We start from the raw sequence: 17,823 nt of genomic DNA, 5'->3' as shown, positions 1-17,823 counted from the left end.
CTATAACTGGGGGGCCCTGATGTTGTGTCAGGAAGTCAACTAAGACTCAGTGTCCAACTATTTTTGAAATGTTTGGGTACATATTTTCCTGAGTAAAAAGACTTTGATCTCTTTTGGGAAAAGCTATGGGAATCATAACCAGGTATATTTGTCATGGTATAACACAGTTCATCTCCAGGGGAACTTGGCCATTTTGATTAATGGATTCTGGGTCTGAAAACTGACTCAGATCTATTAACTGGGCTAGGGATTATGACACTTACATTGTGGTGGCCACTCAGCCTCCCAGATATCCATGCTTGATTTCTTCCACCAGTACATGCTGAGTGATTCCTTTGTTAGTGCCCATCTATTTGCCCCTAGGGTTGTCACATTCTATTAATATTTTCCATAACCCTGTGAGTCCTGGCTGCCATTCTGATCGTGTTGGTCATTGAAATAATTGAAAACCTCTGACTTTTGGCAATTAAGTGCTACTTCCTGGCCTCTCTGTTTCAGAGTCCAATCATCTCCTTTGCCATCAATGAATCCAATTCTATTCACCAGGATATTCTTTATGGTCTTGGTAAATTGCATGTCCACTGGGTTTCCCATGGAACAAATCCATCATACAGTCTTCCAGCCATATTTGTGTATCTATTCCAGCCTGCCTGTTTTCCTGAGCCTTTACCCCCTTTAGCACTCTTCCATCATGGCAATCCTAACATTTCAATTTTGCTTAACATGTACCATCTGTCTTGGTTGGCATTTGGACCATCTTTGAAATTCAGCCACTCTGACTATAAAGTCTTGGTCTTGGTCCTGAGCTTTCTCCAGCCTTTCCTTGCAGGAAATGAGAGTTTCTTTGTATGCAACTAAAGAGGCCTCCTTAACTTTCCACCCAGTTTTTGATCATTATCCTCCTATAGAGCTGTTTAACAATAGCCATCCAATCTTATTATCTTTATAAGCTACTATATTCTCCATACATCTCAAATATCTGGTTCACTTGCACAATTTACCAATGGTGAAAATTTTAACTCGACCTCATGCCAGGGGCTGTCTGTGTTTCATGTACCACCACTGATAAGGTTTTTATTGCCAGAAGGCAAGGAATGGCTCAGGCCCAAATTTTATCGTATCTCTCTTGGACAACTTTTGGTACTTAATGTATCAGATTGCATCCTCAGTAAGCACGAGCTGAGATAGAATTTATTACTGTAGAATTATTAGAGGCCATACCTTAATAAGAAGAGAAAAGGAAGCAGGCCTGGGCAGAGGGAGAAGTTTAACTGTGATGCAGACATAACAGAGCTTCAGCCAACCCAGCAGAAAGCTCTGGAACAAATATGTCTTTCAGAGTCCTCCATCGGGTCTGTTCATACTTTCTCTCAGTCACAGATGCAGGTTGCCCTGGGAAGGGTACAGCCTTTGGAAAGACACTCTCTGCACCTGAGCATATTCTAAAAGAGCTGACAACTGTAGATTTCTAGGTGTACTTCCTACAGTTGGAAAGTCCTCCTTGAAAGAACACCTGGTAGTGCATCTTTGTATCTAGCACATTCAGCTACTTGCAGTTTTCTCCAGTGGCTGAAACATTCTCATCCTTTGAACATGCTGTTTCATCTTCCAGGCATACTCTTCCTCAGAAATCTGAAATTTTCAGGCTATATTAGTTGCTCATGGCTGACCACATATTATTTATGCCATTATTATAGCCATTCTCAAGCTATATTTTTATATATCATTTTTATGTTTATATATATTTTATATATTTATATCTCAATAATTTACTTATGCCTTTGCCCAATATACTGTGAACTTTTTGAAAATAGGGACTATATTTTTCATTTTTGTATCCTTAACATCCAAAACAATGTCTTTCACAGAAGAAATAATTAAATAAACATTTCCTAAATAAACAAGAACCTGTTTTTACCCTATCCCTTTTCCTATCTTCTATGTAAAAGTTAGACCCCCAAGTATTTCTTAACTCCTTTATTTTTTATTGCATTTTTACACAATTTTATTTTTATTTTTATTTTATTTTTTTAGATAGAGAAAGAGCTCAAATCAGGGAATCAGGGTTGTGAGGGAGGTCAGAGGGAGAGGGAGAGAGATAATCTTAGGCAGGCCCTACACTCAGCATAGAGCCTGATGTGGCACTCAATCTCAGAAGCCTGAGATCAGGACCTGAGCTGAAATAAAGAGTCCAATGTTTAACTGTCTGAGCCACCCAGGCATCCCATTTTTACACAATTTTAAATTAATGACAGACTCGGTAGTAACATTGAAATCTATATACTCAGTTCAGACTACTTCACCAAGTCTTGTATTCATATATTTTACTGACTGATGGACATTTTCTTCTGACCGCCTCAAGACATTTCAGATTCAATGTACCAATATATTCCAAAGGGCACCGATGATTTTTTTTTATCCCCAAACCTGCTTTTTCTTCTAGACTTTCTATCTTCTTTGATTGTGCTACATAGTTATCCCAACTAGAAAGCTGAGAGCTTCCCTAAACTCCTTTTGCCTTCATTGTTAATGGTCACCAAATTCTGATCACTTAACTTTTTAAATAATTTCAACTCTATCTTCTGTCTGTCTTCTCCATTCTAATATTTATGGCAATTCAGGTATTCCTCCAATTTTCTGCACAAATTCTTAGGTGATCTCTCTGTCTTCTGTCTTATTACTTTAAAATCCATACTCAATCACATTTCTCCAAATAACTTCATACTAAATGGTGAGTGACTCAAAGCTTTCCCACTTAGATGACAAACAAGGCAAGGATGTCCTCTCCAACTACTGCTTTTCACATACACTGAAAATCCTAGTTAATGCAATAAGATAAGAAAAGGATACAGATTGGAAAGTAAGAAATAAAACTGTCTGTCTTTTCAGATAACATGATTGTCTACATAGGAAATCTGAATGAATCAACAGACACCTGAACTAATAAGTGAATATACCAAAGTTGCAAGATACAAGGTTAATATACAAAAGTCAATCGCATTTATTTTAGATTTTTTTTTTTAAATTTATTTGACAGAGATCACAAGTAGGCAGAGGGGCAGGCAGAGAGAGAGGAGGGGAAGCAGGCTCCTTGCTGAGCATATAGCCCAATGTGGGGCTTGGTCCCAGGACCCTGAAACCATGACCTAGGCCAAAGATAGAGGATTTAACCCACTGAGGCACCCAGGTGCCCCAAGCCAATCGCATTCTAATATATCAGCAATAAACAAGTAGAATTTGACATTAAAAATACATTTATAATATTATCACCACTTCAAATCAAATACTTAAATATAAATCTAGCAAAATATGTACAAGATCTATATTAAGAAAACTACAAAACTCTTATGAAAGATATCAGTAAACTAAATAAATGGAGATATATTCCATGTTCATGGAGGGAAAGACTCAATATTGTCAAGATGTCAGTTCTTCCCAACTTAATCTATAGACGCAATGCAATTCCAGTAAAAAATCCCAGCAAGTTATTTTGTGGATATTGACAAATGGAATCTAAAGTTTATATGAAAAGCCAGAAGATCCAGAATAGCCAACTTAATATTGACAGTTAACAAAGTTGGAAAACTAACAGTACCCAGTTTCAAGACCTAGTATAAAGCTACAGTAATTAAGACAGCATACTATTGGTGAAAGATGAGAAAAAGAAATCAATGGAACAGAATGGAGCCTGGAGACAGACCACAAAAACCTAATCAACTGATCTTTGACAGGAGCAAAGGCAATACAATGGAGCAAGATAACTGTTCAACAAATAATAATGGAACAACTGGACATCCAGCAAAGAGTGACTGAAACACAGACCTTATACCCTGCCCACACACAAAATTAACTCAAAATGGACCATAGACCTAAGTGTGAAATGAAAAAATATAACCCCCTGGAAGATGACATAGGTGATCTTGGGTATGGTGATAACTTTTAAATATAACGCAAAAGGCATGATCTATGAAATAAATATTGTAAAGCTGGAATTCATGAAAATTAAAAACTTCTACTCTGCAAAAGACAATGTCAAGAGAATGAGATGACAAGCCACAATCTGAGAAAATATTTGCAGAGGACACATCTAATAAAGAACCGCTATCCAAAACATATAAAGAACTATTAAAACCCAACAATAAGAAAATGAGCAACTCAATTTAAAAAGTTTAATGACACCTCACCAAAGAAGATGTACAAATGGCAAGTAAGAAATGAAAGGATATTCAACATCATATGTCATTAGAGTATTGCAAATCAAAACAATGAGATATCACTGCATGCCTATTACAATAACCAAAATCCAAAACACTGACAACACCAAATGCTGGTGAGGATGTAGAGCAAGAGGAACTCTCATTCATTGCCTGTGGGAATGCAAAATAATACAGCCATTTTGGAAGACAGTTGGGAAGTTTCTTACAATACTAAACATACTCTTACCATACATTCTAGTAACCACACTCCTTGGTTGTGAAGTGAAAACTTATGTCCACACAAGAAAACTTGTATACAGATGTTTATAGCAACTTTATTGATAATTGCTAAAACTTGGAATTAACCATGATTTTTTAAATCTTTTTTTAAAAGATGTTATTTATTTATTTGAGAGAGAGAGAATGAGAGAGACCATGAAAGAAGAGGTCAGAGGGAGAAGGAGACTCCCCCTGGAGCTGGGAACCCGATGTGGGACTTGATCCCAGGACTCCAGGATCATGACCTGAGCTGAAGGCAGTCGCTTAACCAACTGAGCTACCCAGGTGCCCTAACCATGATGTTTTTTAGAAGGTGAGTAGATAAATAAGTATACTCTGTATGTTACTATACTGGTGGATACATGTCATTATATATTTGTCAAAACACATAAAATTTATAACACCAAGAGTGACTAATGTAAACTATGGACTTTGAGTATAATGATGTGTCAATGTAGGTTTACTGTTTATAACAAATATACCACTGTGGTGTGAGATACTGATAGGAGAGAGGTTGGGCATGTGTGGAGACAAGGAGATATGGGAACTCCATATATTCCTCTCAACTTTGCTATGATCCTAAAACTGCTCTAAAAAATAAAGTTGATTAATCTTTTTTAAAACTGAAAAGTCCTGGGGTGCTTGAGTGGCTCAGTGAGTGAAACGTCTGACCTTTTTTTTTCTTTTCTTTTTTTTTGTTTTTTTAAGATTTTATTTATTTATTGGACAGAGAGAGAGAAAGACCACAAGTAGGCAGAGAGGCAGGCACAGAGGAAGGGGAAGCCAGGCTCCCCGCTGAGCAGAGAGCCCAATGTGGGGCTCGATCCCAGGACCCTGAGATCATGACCTGAGTAGAAGGCATAGGCTTAAACCACTGAGCCACCCAGGCGCCCAAACATCTGACTTTTGACTTTGGCTTGCATTGTGATCCCAGTGTCATGAGATGAATCCCCACCAGTCCCATGAGGGGAGATTTTCTATCTGCCTCTCCCCGCCATGCACACACACACACTCTTTCTCAAAAATTAATTAATTAATTAATTACTTAAATCAGAAAATCCTACATGAAGAAAAGGTATCAACATCATAAATACACAAATAATCAAAGTCTTTTTAAATAAGTCTTTTAGATTCTATGACCATGGTGGTTGTCTTTCACTTTTTGGTTGGTATCTGTGAAAAAAAAATAGATATAAGAAAAAGGAAGTTTCTAAGATCGTATTGATTTATATGTAATGTTATCACTTTCCCTACTTGATTTACAAATATTTATTTTAAAGAAAGTAGATTTACTGCAATGCAAAATACAGGATATATCCTATTTGATTAAACGATTACTACAGATCGAGTTGGTAATTATTATTGGTAAGCCTAAGTAACATTTCTGTGCTGAAAAACAAATTATATTTTTATAGTTTCTCCTCATGGTAATTTTCAGTTACATAATATACAATGGCACAAAGATTGGTTTTAAATACATATTATATAGAGATAATTAATATTTAAAGTCTTAAAACAATTGTTCACCAGTGTATGATATCATTGGAAACATAAAATTTTGGAGGTTAAAGGAGCTTTCATGCTATTTTATTTAAACTTCTCTTTGAATTCAGGAATCCCTTTACCCACATTTAGGCAACAACTCAACAGAAACCAGTGTAAAACCTCCCACAGAATTTTTTTTTTACTTGAAAGAAAATAAGTTAACAGTAAGTAAAAACTAGTTTACTGACTTTGCATGGGTAAACAGCCTCAGGAAATTAAAAGACTGAGAGTCAAAAAAGAATTTTAGTTCAAGTATAATTTAAATTTAAACTACATAATAAAGGACATAAGGAAAAATGGCACTTTTATTTTAGAAGGGTAGAACAGGCTTCTAAAACAAAGTCAGTTTCTTGGAGTTGGAAGAGTCAAAATTTTTATTAAAGGGAGTTTTCTTTTTTAAACAACATTCACATGCCATAAAACAAGATGGCACTTATTCCATGTTTCTGCAAGTCTTCCTATTTCCACTTATTTGAAGATTACCCATTACTGGTATCACTCATACAAAATGTAGTTTCCCAAAGTCATGAGTAGGATAAGAAAATAACAAACATCATGGCATACAAACAGTAAATACAGCTGCTTGCAGAAGCCAATGAAACACCTTATTGGTCACTGGGTTATTTGTATCCTTCCTAGAATATGAGTTTTGAGCATCTCCATGTATGTTCTGAAACTTTAAATTATCCCTTTAGTCATGAATGGTATTTGGTCAGGGGGTGATGAATAAATGAGTATCACCCAGTAACATGGAAGTTTTAATATGGTCAAAAGCCAGATATGCTTGTGGTCCTTCGAAGTCAAACAGTACTTCTAATGCTGTTATGCTGGTTATTTGGTTTTTGGCTTCCTCTTTAACAATGAGAGCTCTATATTTTTCTATATAAAATAGGACTTGTTAATGAGAATGTAGAATAAGTTAGCATGACAATTACCAAGAATCCATTTTCCTCACAAACTAAGGAGAATATTTTTAATCATTATTTTCATTCAATGCTTTGGCCATATTTGAAGATGCAGGGAAATGTCGTGGTGGAAGTAATAGTAATTTTTTTTTTTAATTCTTGTTTTAGTAAAACTCATTACAACTATTCCGAATCCATTTTTGGCTAAGTGAGGAGGAAAGTTTTACCAGCTGATGGCCGTTTGATGACCTACATGGAAAGAATTGGTAGACTCAGGAGAGCACAATTGAGAGAAGTGATCACATCACAAAATATGACATCATTCTTTGGCACCAGCTGGCATCCTGGACATGGAGAGTGAGTTATACTCTCAACCCTCAATTTTCCCCTCAAGATTACCCTTGTGGCTCACCAGAGGGCAGTGTGCAGTAATCGGCTCTACTACCTCCTATGTTGGATGTTTCCTTTGGAACAGCCAATGTCAAATCATCAGAAACAGAACACAGGCAAGAGAATAAATTATGGAAGTTGTTTTGTTAAATTTGTTGTATCTCTCCCCCCTACAAGGAATTCTTAACATTGAGAAATTAATCAATCACCACACGAGATATAAGGTAATTACTTTTAATAAGTTTCTCGTAAACTCTGTGTTTCAAATTTACAACAATAGTTTCGGAATTACTAAATTCAGTTCTCCTCTTTAGACTTACAAATGCATAATATTATTCAAAGGTGAATAAACTTCCTTCCTTCACACATCTCACATGTGAAATCTCAAGGGTTTTCAATTAATTAAATAATTCAGTGAGCACTTACTGAACAATTGGAGTGTGGGATATAACAAAGTAAAGCACCTATAAAGCCTGCTCAAAAGGAGCTTGAACTCTATCAAGGGATGAAAGTGTAAATGAAAAATTAAAAACATGATCAAACTTATACAAAGTAGAAGATACATACAAAGTGTTATGAAAATTGAGAAGATGGAGATCTGAAAGCTTTTGGGAAGGTTCAGAATCTGAGCTGAATCTTGCAACTGAGGCAAAATTCTTAGACATATTGAAAGTGATAAAAGCACATCCTAGATAAAGGAAACATTATGGATAGGGTGAGTTAAAGGACCTAGGAGGTCAGAGAATGCAAAAGGTGGTAGTAGAAATAATGCTAGAGAACTATTTTGTGAATAGGTACTTCAGAGTATTAAATATCAGGATGGGATGCTTCAAAAACTAAGCTGATAATGGAAAATTGTGGGACCAGAAAATCAACATTTGCTCTGTGTACTAAGAAAATTGATCTGATAGTATTGTGTAGGATAGATTAGATAAGTAAGAATCCAAAGGTAGGGAGTTGAGTTAGAAGGCGATTTCAATACTCCTGCATAATTTGAGATTGAAAATGAGGCAAGCAAGAGGGTCTGTAAATATGGGGCACCTGGGTGGCTCAGTGGGTTAAGACTCTGCCTTCGGCTCAGGTCATGACAAAGGTCACGTTGGGCTCTCTGCTCAGTGGGGAGCCTGCTTCCTCCTCTCTCTCTCTCTGCCTGCCCCTCTGCCTACTTGTGATCTCTGTCTGTCAAAATAAATAAATAAAATCTTGGGAAAAAAAGAGGTCTGTAAATGTAAAATTGGTATGAGTAAAAACTAAGTAAATGTGCGTGGGGTAAAAAGAAAAAGAAGTCAAAACTAAAGTTTGAGTTTTTGAGCTAAAGTGGGAGGATGACAACTTTATTCAGTGAAATACAGGACCCAGGAAAAGCGGGTTTGAGAAATAAATTGATATAGTAACCAAAAATATTAAATAGACTATCCTAGTTAAAATCTTTATAAAGCTAGGGGTGCATGGTGGCTCAGTCAATTAAGCCTCTGCCTACAGCTCAGGTCATGATCCCAGGGTCCGGGCATTAAGCCCTGCATGGCACTCCCTGTTCAGAGACGAGCCTGCTTCTCCCTCTCCCTCAGATGTTGCCCCTCCTTGCACTCTCTCTCTCTCTCTGTGTCAAATAAATAAATGAATAAATAAAATCTTTAAACGGTTCTGAATTTTTTGAATGTGAAATTTTAAGAGGAGTTTATTGAGCATTCAAGATGAACATAATATCATTGTGTTACACGGGAGGAACTTCAAGGTGTTCTCCCACCACCAACGAAAATAAGGTTTGTTAAACTTTATTGTTGCTAAAAATTTAAGAATACCCTAATTTTACCAAATGGTGGTTGTGCTTAACTAAAAAGGAAAGAATTGCAACCTTTCACTGATGCAGTCATGTTCTGGGCATTTTTTTCTTTCTAATAAAAAATATGATAGAACATTTAAAGTTCTATAAAGTAATAATAATCTTGAAGAAACAAAGAGAACTAAATATGACTTCCTTTAATATTTTTAATTTTTTAATGTATTAACTGAAAAAGCCTATGGTGGAGTCTCATTTGTCCAAATACATTGTAATAATTTTGCCCACCTTGGCTAACAGTTACAAAATCCAGAGATGAAGCTGTGAAAGAAACTTTTCCAGTTGAAGCATCTGCTTCTGTTACAAATTTTTCAATCAATGGTACAGGAAGTTTTGTAGCTGCTTTGATTTCATCTGTTAGTTTTTCTACTCAAATCAAATAAATGACATCATAAGTGGCATGGGCTTGTTTCTTAGCCACTAAAAAAATCCTAGTAGTAAATTTCCCACACTTGAGTTTTATATTCCTATCTTTCACTCTTGATCCCTTGAAACACTTGCTAATCAAATAGCTCTTGTCTATACTTGGGACCCTACAGCTTAATTTTTTTTTTGCATGCCAACCACAAAGGAGTGTTTCACATGTTAATCATATCCTCTCCACCCTGCTCTCATGCCTATATAATTTAAGACAAAAATGAGCCTTTTATCTTGATGGAATGTTGTACCTGGTATTTCTTAGTGTATGTATGGTCAAATTAGAGCTGCAAGGCACTAAACTATTTTTTTTCTTTTTTTAAAGATTTTATTTGACACACACACACACACACACACACACACAGAAAGAGACCAACCACAGCCAGGGGGAGCTGCAGGCAGAGGGAGAAGCAGGCTTCCCACTGAGGGAGCTTGATACAGGACTTGATCGCAGGACCCTGGGATCGTGACCTGGAGGCAAGCACTTAACCAACTAAGCCACCCAGTGTCTTTATGCTATTCTTAACATCATTTTACTTTGTCACCTCCATGTACCAAGTTACTGTAGGAAGCCCTGTGGAATTCAATACCACCACAGTTTCAGGTGAACTTTTTAGAAATTGACACCATCACACAACATTTTGTTATGCTTGCCCCTTTTGCTGCTTAAATAACCCCAACTAGAATGTAAGCCATATGAGGGGAAGGATGGTATCTAGTTTAAGAAGCACACTGAGCACCCAGGCTTGTTAGAAAACAAGCATAGAATGGAAAACTCAGCTAGTTCTGAGACTTCTGGCAGTGGGAAAGGTCATAATATTGGCTGGCATTCTGCTAAAGGGGGAAAAAAGGGAGGTACCAGGAAATGAGGTTATAATTATTATCTAAGGATCAGAAAGCATAAGAGAATTAAACATCTCTGGTCTCCCTTTCTATAGATAGCTCTCCAATATATCTTTATTTGTATATGCATATAATTAATTGTGATGAAGTACACATAAAATTTACTAACGTAACCATTTTTGAGTGTACCATTCAGTAGCATTACATACATTCACATTGTTGTGCAACCATCACCATCATTTATCTCTAGATCTGTTTTCATCTTAGAATACTGAAACTTTGTACTAATTAAACAAGAAACTTCCATTACCTCCTCTGCACAAAACCTAGAAATTACCATTCCCCATCTGGCCAAATCTGGCCACTCTAGGTAACTAACTCATAGAAGTGGAATCAAGTATTTGTTTCTTTGTAACTGGCTTATTTCACATAGCATGTTCTAAAGGTTTACCCATGCTTTCATATGTTTCCTTTCTTTTTTAAGGCTGAATAATAGTCTATTGAATGTATATACCACATTTTATCAGTTCATCTGTCAGTGGACACTTGGGTTGTTTCTACCCTCTGGCTATTGTGATTAATAGTGTTATGAACATGGATATAGAAATATCTCATCAAGAAGTGCTTTCCAGGGGCGCCTGGGTGGCTCAGTGGGTTAAGCCACTGCCTTCGGCTCAGGTCATGATCCCAGGGTTCTGGGATCGAGCCCCGCATTGGGCTCTCTGCTCAGCGGGGAGCCTGCTTCTTCCTCTTTCTCTGCCTGCCTGCCTCTCTGCCTGCTTGTGATCTCTCTCTGTCAAATAAATAAATAAAATCTTAAAAAAAAAAAAAAAAAGAAGTGCTTTCCATTCTTTTGGATATAGACCCAGAAGTGGAATTGCTAGATGATATGATACTTCTATTTTTAAGTTTTTGAGGACACTCCATACTGTTTTTCTTTTCTTTTCTTTTTTTAAGATTTTAATTTTTTTTTTTTTTTTTTGTCAGAGAGAGAGAGAGGACAAGCAGAGGAAGCAGCAGACAGAGCAGGCAGATGGAGAAGCAGGCTCCTCGCTGAGCAGGGAGCCTGATGGTGGGACTCGGTCCCAGGACTCTGGGCTCACGACCTGAGCCGAAGGCAGCCGCCTAACCAACTGAGCCACGCAGGTGTCCCTCCATACTGTTTTTCATAGTAACTGTACCACTTTACATTCTCAGAGTGCAAAAGTGTTAGAATTTCTCCACATTTTTGCAAACACTTATTTTCTGTTTGTTTTTTGTTTGATAGTAGCCACCTTAATGGGTGTGAGGTAGTAGCTCATGAGGATTTAATTTGCATTTCACTACTGATCAGTGATTTTGAGCATCTCCTTGTGTGTTTATTGGTCATGTGTATCACTTCCTTGGAAAAATAACTTGACTCTTGCCCATTGGAAAAATAACTTGACTCTTGCTCCGGGTTCTTTGGAGCTTTTTGTTGTTGAGCTGTTGTTCTTTATACACCCTAAATATTAACCCCTTGTGACATATATGATTTGCAAATATTATCTCCCATTCTGTAAGTTACCTTTTCTCTCTATGGATCATGTCTTTTGATGCACAGGAGTATTATGTAGTTTACACACTGTTTTATGTAGTCCAGTTCATCTATTTTTTTTTTTTCTTTTGTTGCCTGTGCTTTTACTGTCATACTCAAGAAATCATTGACACATCCAGTGTCATGAAGACTTTCTCCTATGTTTTCTTCTAAGGGCTTTATCCTATTTAATTCTTCACATGTAGGTTTTTGATCCATTCTGAGTTCATTTTTGTATATGATGTAAGATAAAAGTTCAACTCCATTGTTTTTGTATGTGTTGTGCCAGTTTTCCCAACACCATTTGTGGAAAAGACTGTCATTTCCCCCATTAAATGGTCATTGTCACCCTTGTGAAAAATCATTTGGCAATATAAGTGAAGGTTTAATTCTGAAATTTTTATTCTATTCCATGTGTCTATATATCTGTTTTTATGCCAATACTACACTTTTTTTTTTAAGATTTTATTTATTTATTTGACAGAGAGAACACAAGCAGGGGATACAGCAGGAGGAGAGGGAGAAGCAGGCTCCCCGCTGAGCAGAGAGCCGGACCTGAGGCTCAATCTCAGGACCCTGGAATCATGACTGGAGCCAAAGGCAGACACTTAATACCTGAGCCACCCAAGTGCCCCTACGCTGTTTTTACTACCATGGCTTTGTAGTAAGTTTTGAATCAGGAAGTATGAAACAACCAAATTTGTTCTTCCTTTTGTTTTGGTTATTCAGGGTCCCTTGAAATTTCATATGAATTTTAAGATTTTTTTTTCTAATTCTTCAAAAGAACTGTTGGGATTTTGATAGGATTTTGATTGTGTTGGGTCAGTAAGTCACCCTAGGTGGTATGGGTATCTTAATATTAAGTTTTCAGTTTCAAATATATCTTAAGCCTGGGAACAAGGACCATTTTTAAAAAGCCATTTATTTGGATGAAAGGAATTGTAAACAATTTATTCTAGGCAATCAAAACGTCAAGCTCCAAGAAACTGATAAGGGAGTAAAGATTGGAGTGGTTTGTTGGTCAAAAAATTGAAACACGAGCAGTAGAATTCACTAATCTGGTGGAAGAGACAACGATACAGTTAGATACAGTTTTGTTATTATTAAATTGCTATGTATACAAGGTTTTACTTATGTGTTTTTTATTCTATTTCTATTAATTATGTCTATGGTGACATGGTGGCACCGTATTACATTTTTAATTATTGTAATTTTATCATTTGTTTTAATAGCCACTAGGCCAATTATCTATGCATTGTTCTTTTCTCATAAATAATTTAATCTTGGGGCACCTGGGTGGCTTAGTCATTGAAATGTCTGCCTTCAGCTCAGGTCATGATCCCAGAGTCCTGGGATCAAACCCCAAGTCCTGCTCCCTGCTCGGTGAGCAGCCTGCTTCTCCCTTTCCCTCTGCCTGTCACTCTGCCTGCTTGTGCTCTTTCTCTCTGTCAAATAAATAAAATCTTTAAAATAAATAAATAAATAAAAATAATTTAATCTTGTTCATGATTTTTTGAAGAAAGCTTTATGAAATTTTTATCAAGTTTAAAAAACATTCTGATGAGAATTTTCACTTAAATCATATTAGATATATGAGTTCACTTGAAGGCACTTGATATCTTCATAATATTGAATCTTCAACATCCAAGAATTAGGTATGACTTTCCATTTATTCAAAATTTATCTCTCTACAAAAAGTTCTATTAATTTCTTTATATGCTTCCTACATATTGTTAAGTTTGACATATTATATAATACACATTATATAAGTTTGATTAAGCATTGGATTTTGAATTTTATCTATTATATCAATCAGGGATCAACCCAGAACACTGAAGGCACTCTGTGTAATCCACCTACAGAGTTTAATATAGGAATTGTGGGCTTATGCAACTCTTAGAAGAACAGGAGACATAGGATCAGGGAGTTCAAAAGTAAAGATTTCAGCCTATAACACCACAGAAGGTGGTTCTCAAGAATTCTTGAAAAAGCCAGTATAGATCTCATGTATGCTCATTTGTCAGTTTGCAACTGCCTCCAGAGAGTAATGACCTTTCCTTCTCTTGTGCCCTATAAACCTCATGTCAGTGCTTCTTACTGGTAGTCTGTGGCTTCTCCTCTGCTATAAAAGGGTAAAGAAGTAATGCTAAGTGAACTACTATCCAGTCCAATTTAAGAAGATCAACATTGTTGCAATGAACATCTAATTTATTTTAATGTGATAATTTATATGAATGGGTTTTGTAACATTAAGCTATTTTGGGGGGAAAAAATGCCTAACTCATTTTGGTGTATTTTGTGACATACTGTCAACTTTAAAATTATTTTATTTACTTGAATTTTTTGATATTATTTTTATAAAAATTTTCTGCAATGATATCATATTATGGTATCTTTGGTTCTGCTACTAAGATTATATTTGCATTATAAAATAAACTAAGAACATTTCTATCTTTTCTTGTCTTCTGAAAATTTAAATTTATCACATGGAAATTACCTATTGCTTATTAATTGGAAATAACACAAAAAACTTCTGGGCCCAATACTTTTTTTACCCATCACACCCCCCCAATCCATTTTATGAGTAAATGTTGATCTGTGCTCTTCTCAATTTAACTGATACTGTAATAGAAATGGATAAACTTTCCAAAGCTGAAGAAATATGTACATTTGTAATGGAAATAGTTCAATAACTGGACCAGGCTAAATTAATTAAAAAATGGACAATTAGGATAAAAATGTTAAATTTCAAAGATAAAAGAAAATATTCTATGACAAAGCAGCCAATTAACAAAGGTTGCCTAAAAAGGAATTAAAATCAGATTGGCCTTGGGTTTGACCATAACACTGAAAGGGAGAAAACAATGTATCCTCCTTTTGAGACAACATTTCATTACCCAAAATTCTAAACTCAGCTAAATTTTCTTTACATACCAGTCAACAGAAAGGCATACTCACATATGCAGGAGCTCAGAAATTGTACTGTCTGAATTTTCTGAATGAAAACATTTTGAAAGAGATGCTTCTGTCCAATGGGAAATGCATCAAAATAAATGATAAAAGAGAGAAGAAATTGTAATAAAAAAGAATTGAAATGAGCATCAATGGCAGTTCAACATTGCATTAAATTTAAATGTTTGTTGGAATCACTGATGCAAAATTAATGCAAACATCAAAACATTAAGAAATGTCTAATACAACAAAATATTTTCTAAGATTAAAGACAGTCATTAATGGGATTTAAAACAGCATGGCAAAGACCTATAATAGTTGTATGAGCTTGGGCATGAGGCAGTTTGTTTTGCAGTCACTGTTGATAAAATAATCTAATCATTTCATAAAATAATTTGGGGGCCCCCTGGGTGGTGCAGTCAGTTCAGTGTCTGACTCTTGGTTTCAGTTCAGTTCCTGAAAGTGGTGTGGGATCAGGCCCCACATTGGCACTACAATCAGCAAGGAGTCTGCTTGATTCTCTCTCCCTCTGCCCCTTCCACTTGTGCTCTCTCTCTGACTAAAATAAATAAATTAAATCTTTTTAAAAAAAGATAATTTAGAACTTTTTAAAAATTCATACCTTATAACCCAGTATTTCTACAATTAGAAATTTGTTCTAAGGAATAAGGAAATAACATGCAAGATTTGTCTTTAAACTCTTGTTTATAATAGAAAATATATGGACCTATCATCTTCTGTCCTATGCCTTGGTCTCTATATTTGTTTCTTTTGTTTTTTAAATATCTTATTTATTTATTTGAGAGAGAGAGAGAGACAGAGACAGAGATAACTAGAGAGAGCGTGAGCAGGGAGGAAAGAGAAAAGCCGGCTCCCTACTGAGCAGGCATGGGGGGTGGTACTCAATCCCAGGACCCTGGGATCATGACCTGAGCCAAAGACAGATGCTTAACTGACTGAGCCACCCATATGCCCCTCTATATTTGTTTTCTAAATACTAATTTTATTTCCTGTAATGTTGCTTCATTTCTTATTAAGATCTTGTAAAATCTCATTGCATTTTTAATTAATTGAATCCCCTTTTTCTAATTCAACTACTTGGAAATTTTGTCCTTTTTTTTTTTTTTTAAATTACCTCTCTTTGTCTCAATTTACAGATTTGCCCTCTGATCTTTCTTCTGTTAGTTTATAGAAATCAGGTTCTCCTGAATTTTATTTAAAATACACAGGAGATGTTCTTTTTTAAAATACGGCACCACTTCCACTATAACCAAGGGAATCTCTTGAATGTTATGTCGGTGAATGGTACTCTTCCATAGGTTCCTGTGCTGTTGCTGAGATTAACTGTCTTTTGCATCTCAAAAGAAACATGTTAAAAGAGGAGTTAGCCAGCTGTGCCCTGTACCATGCCCACAGGAAGTGCCCTTTGAATGGTGCTGTATACTGGTATGATGACTCCAGCAGCAATGTGAAATACAGGTAAGAAGGATGTTCACACCTTAGGCGGGGAACCTACTTATGTGGATATAAAAATATTCTGGGGGCAGAAAAGATAATGAGGGTCTAGACTATACCTATTTCAATGGAATTGAGAAGAGAGGTTCAATTTGAGAAACATTTAATTGGTACTAATAACAAACATGGTGGTTTATTCATGTGAGAGTTGAAAGAAAGAAGGGACAAAATAAAGAATTATTCAGAAATACAACCTTGGATGACTGGATTAAAGATGAACTGCTAATTGAGACAGGAAATAAAGGAGGAAAAGCAGACTTCTGGAGTTTACAGACAATAATTTCACTTTGAAACTTACTTAGTTTGGGCTACTTAAAACCAGGTGGAAATGCTAAGTAGACAATCTAAAATATGGAACTAGATAACAAGTTTTGGAGGTGGAAATAAGGATTTGAGCATTATCAATAAACTGTAGTTAAAACAAAGACAAACAAACAGAACAGAACAACAACCAAAAAAGCACAAAATCTCTGAATCAAATTCCCCTGGAAGAAGGTAGAGCAAGGAGAAAATGTTGAGAAAACAGAAGAACATTAATATTTAAGGAATGACTAGAAGAAAATCTAGTGAAGGGGGCTAAGAGATAAGAATTTAATGATTAGAAAAAGAAACAGGGAAGCCAAATCAGGAAAAAAAAATTTTTTTAAAGATTTTATTTATTTATTTGACAGAGATCACAAGTAGGCAGAGAGAGAGAGGAGGAAGCAAGCTCCCCACTGAACAGAGAGCCCGATGTGGGGCTTGATCCCAGGATGCTGAGATCATGACTCGAGCCCAAGGCAGAGGCCCCAACCCACTGAGCCACCCAGGTGCCCCCAAAAGATTTTTTTTGAACTATTCTAATTTAGAGAAAAAACAGAAAGTCAAAAGGACCAGAGCCAGCACAGGAGGTAAAGATTGAAGAGTGGCCTTCAGAGATGGTGATTCTGTCATTAGCAATCTTACAGAGAGCTCAATCATAGGAAGTGTCCTAGAATGTTAGAGAGGAAGGAGCAGTAATAGATAAGAAAGCTGAGCAGTAACGAGATAAGAAAGCTTGGTTAAAAAAAGAAAAGGCAGGCATTAAACAGTTCTCTTTTTTCTCCTTAATTCCATGTAAATTTTTACTAATATATACTTAAGGAAAGTGCAAAAATCCTAAGCATGTATTCAATGAATATTCACAACGTGAATATGGAACCACTCATTGAACCAACCTACAAATCAAGAAGCAAACTACCAGAATCTCAAAGGCCTCTTCCGTGTATCCTTTCTCTACCCATTTTCCCTCTTGGCCAAGCATAACTGTTGTCTTGACATCTAAAACTAAATCAGCTTTATTGTCTCTGTACTTACCTGTCTTCTCAAATAAAATGTAACTAATCTACCATACTTCACTAACGTAGG

At 36.1% G+C, this 17,823-nt stretch overlaps 1 long non-coding RNA gene across 1 annotated transcript; it reads left to right on the top strand.

Annotated features, from left to right (window-relative positions):
• The first annotated feature begins 4,650 nt into the window (after positions 1–4,650).
• On the top strand, positions 4,651–8,940 carry LOC106006118. Its single transcript, XR_001179994.2, has 2 exons — positions 4,651–4,788; positions 7,094–8,940. It is a non-coding gene; the product is annotated as an uncharacterized LOC106006118 (long non-coding RNA).
• Positions 8,941–17,823: the final 8,883 nt, after the last annotated feature.

This window comes from Mustela putorius, unplaced genomic scaffold (genome assembly GCF_011764305.1).
Source record: "Mustela putorius furo isolate JIRA1106 unplaced genomic scaffold, ASM1176430v1.1 tig00537227_pilon_pilon_pilon, whole genome shotgun sequence".
NCBI classification, from domain to species: domain Eukaryota; kingdom Metazoa; phylum Chordata; class Mammalia; order Carnivora; family Mustelidae; genus Mustela; species Mustela putorius.
The sequence above is the reverse complement of the archived record's forward strand: the minus strand, read 5'-3'. Positions and strand labels throughout refer to the sequence as shown.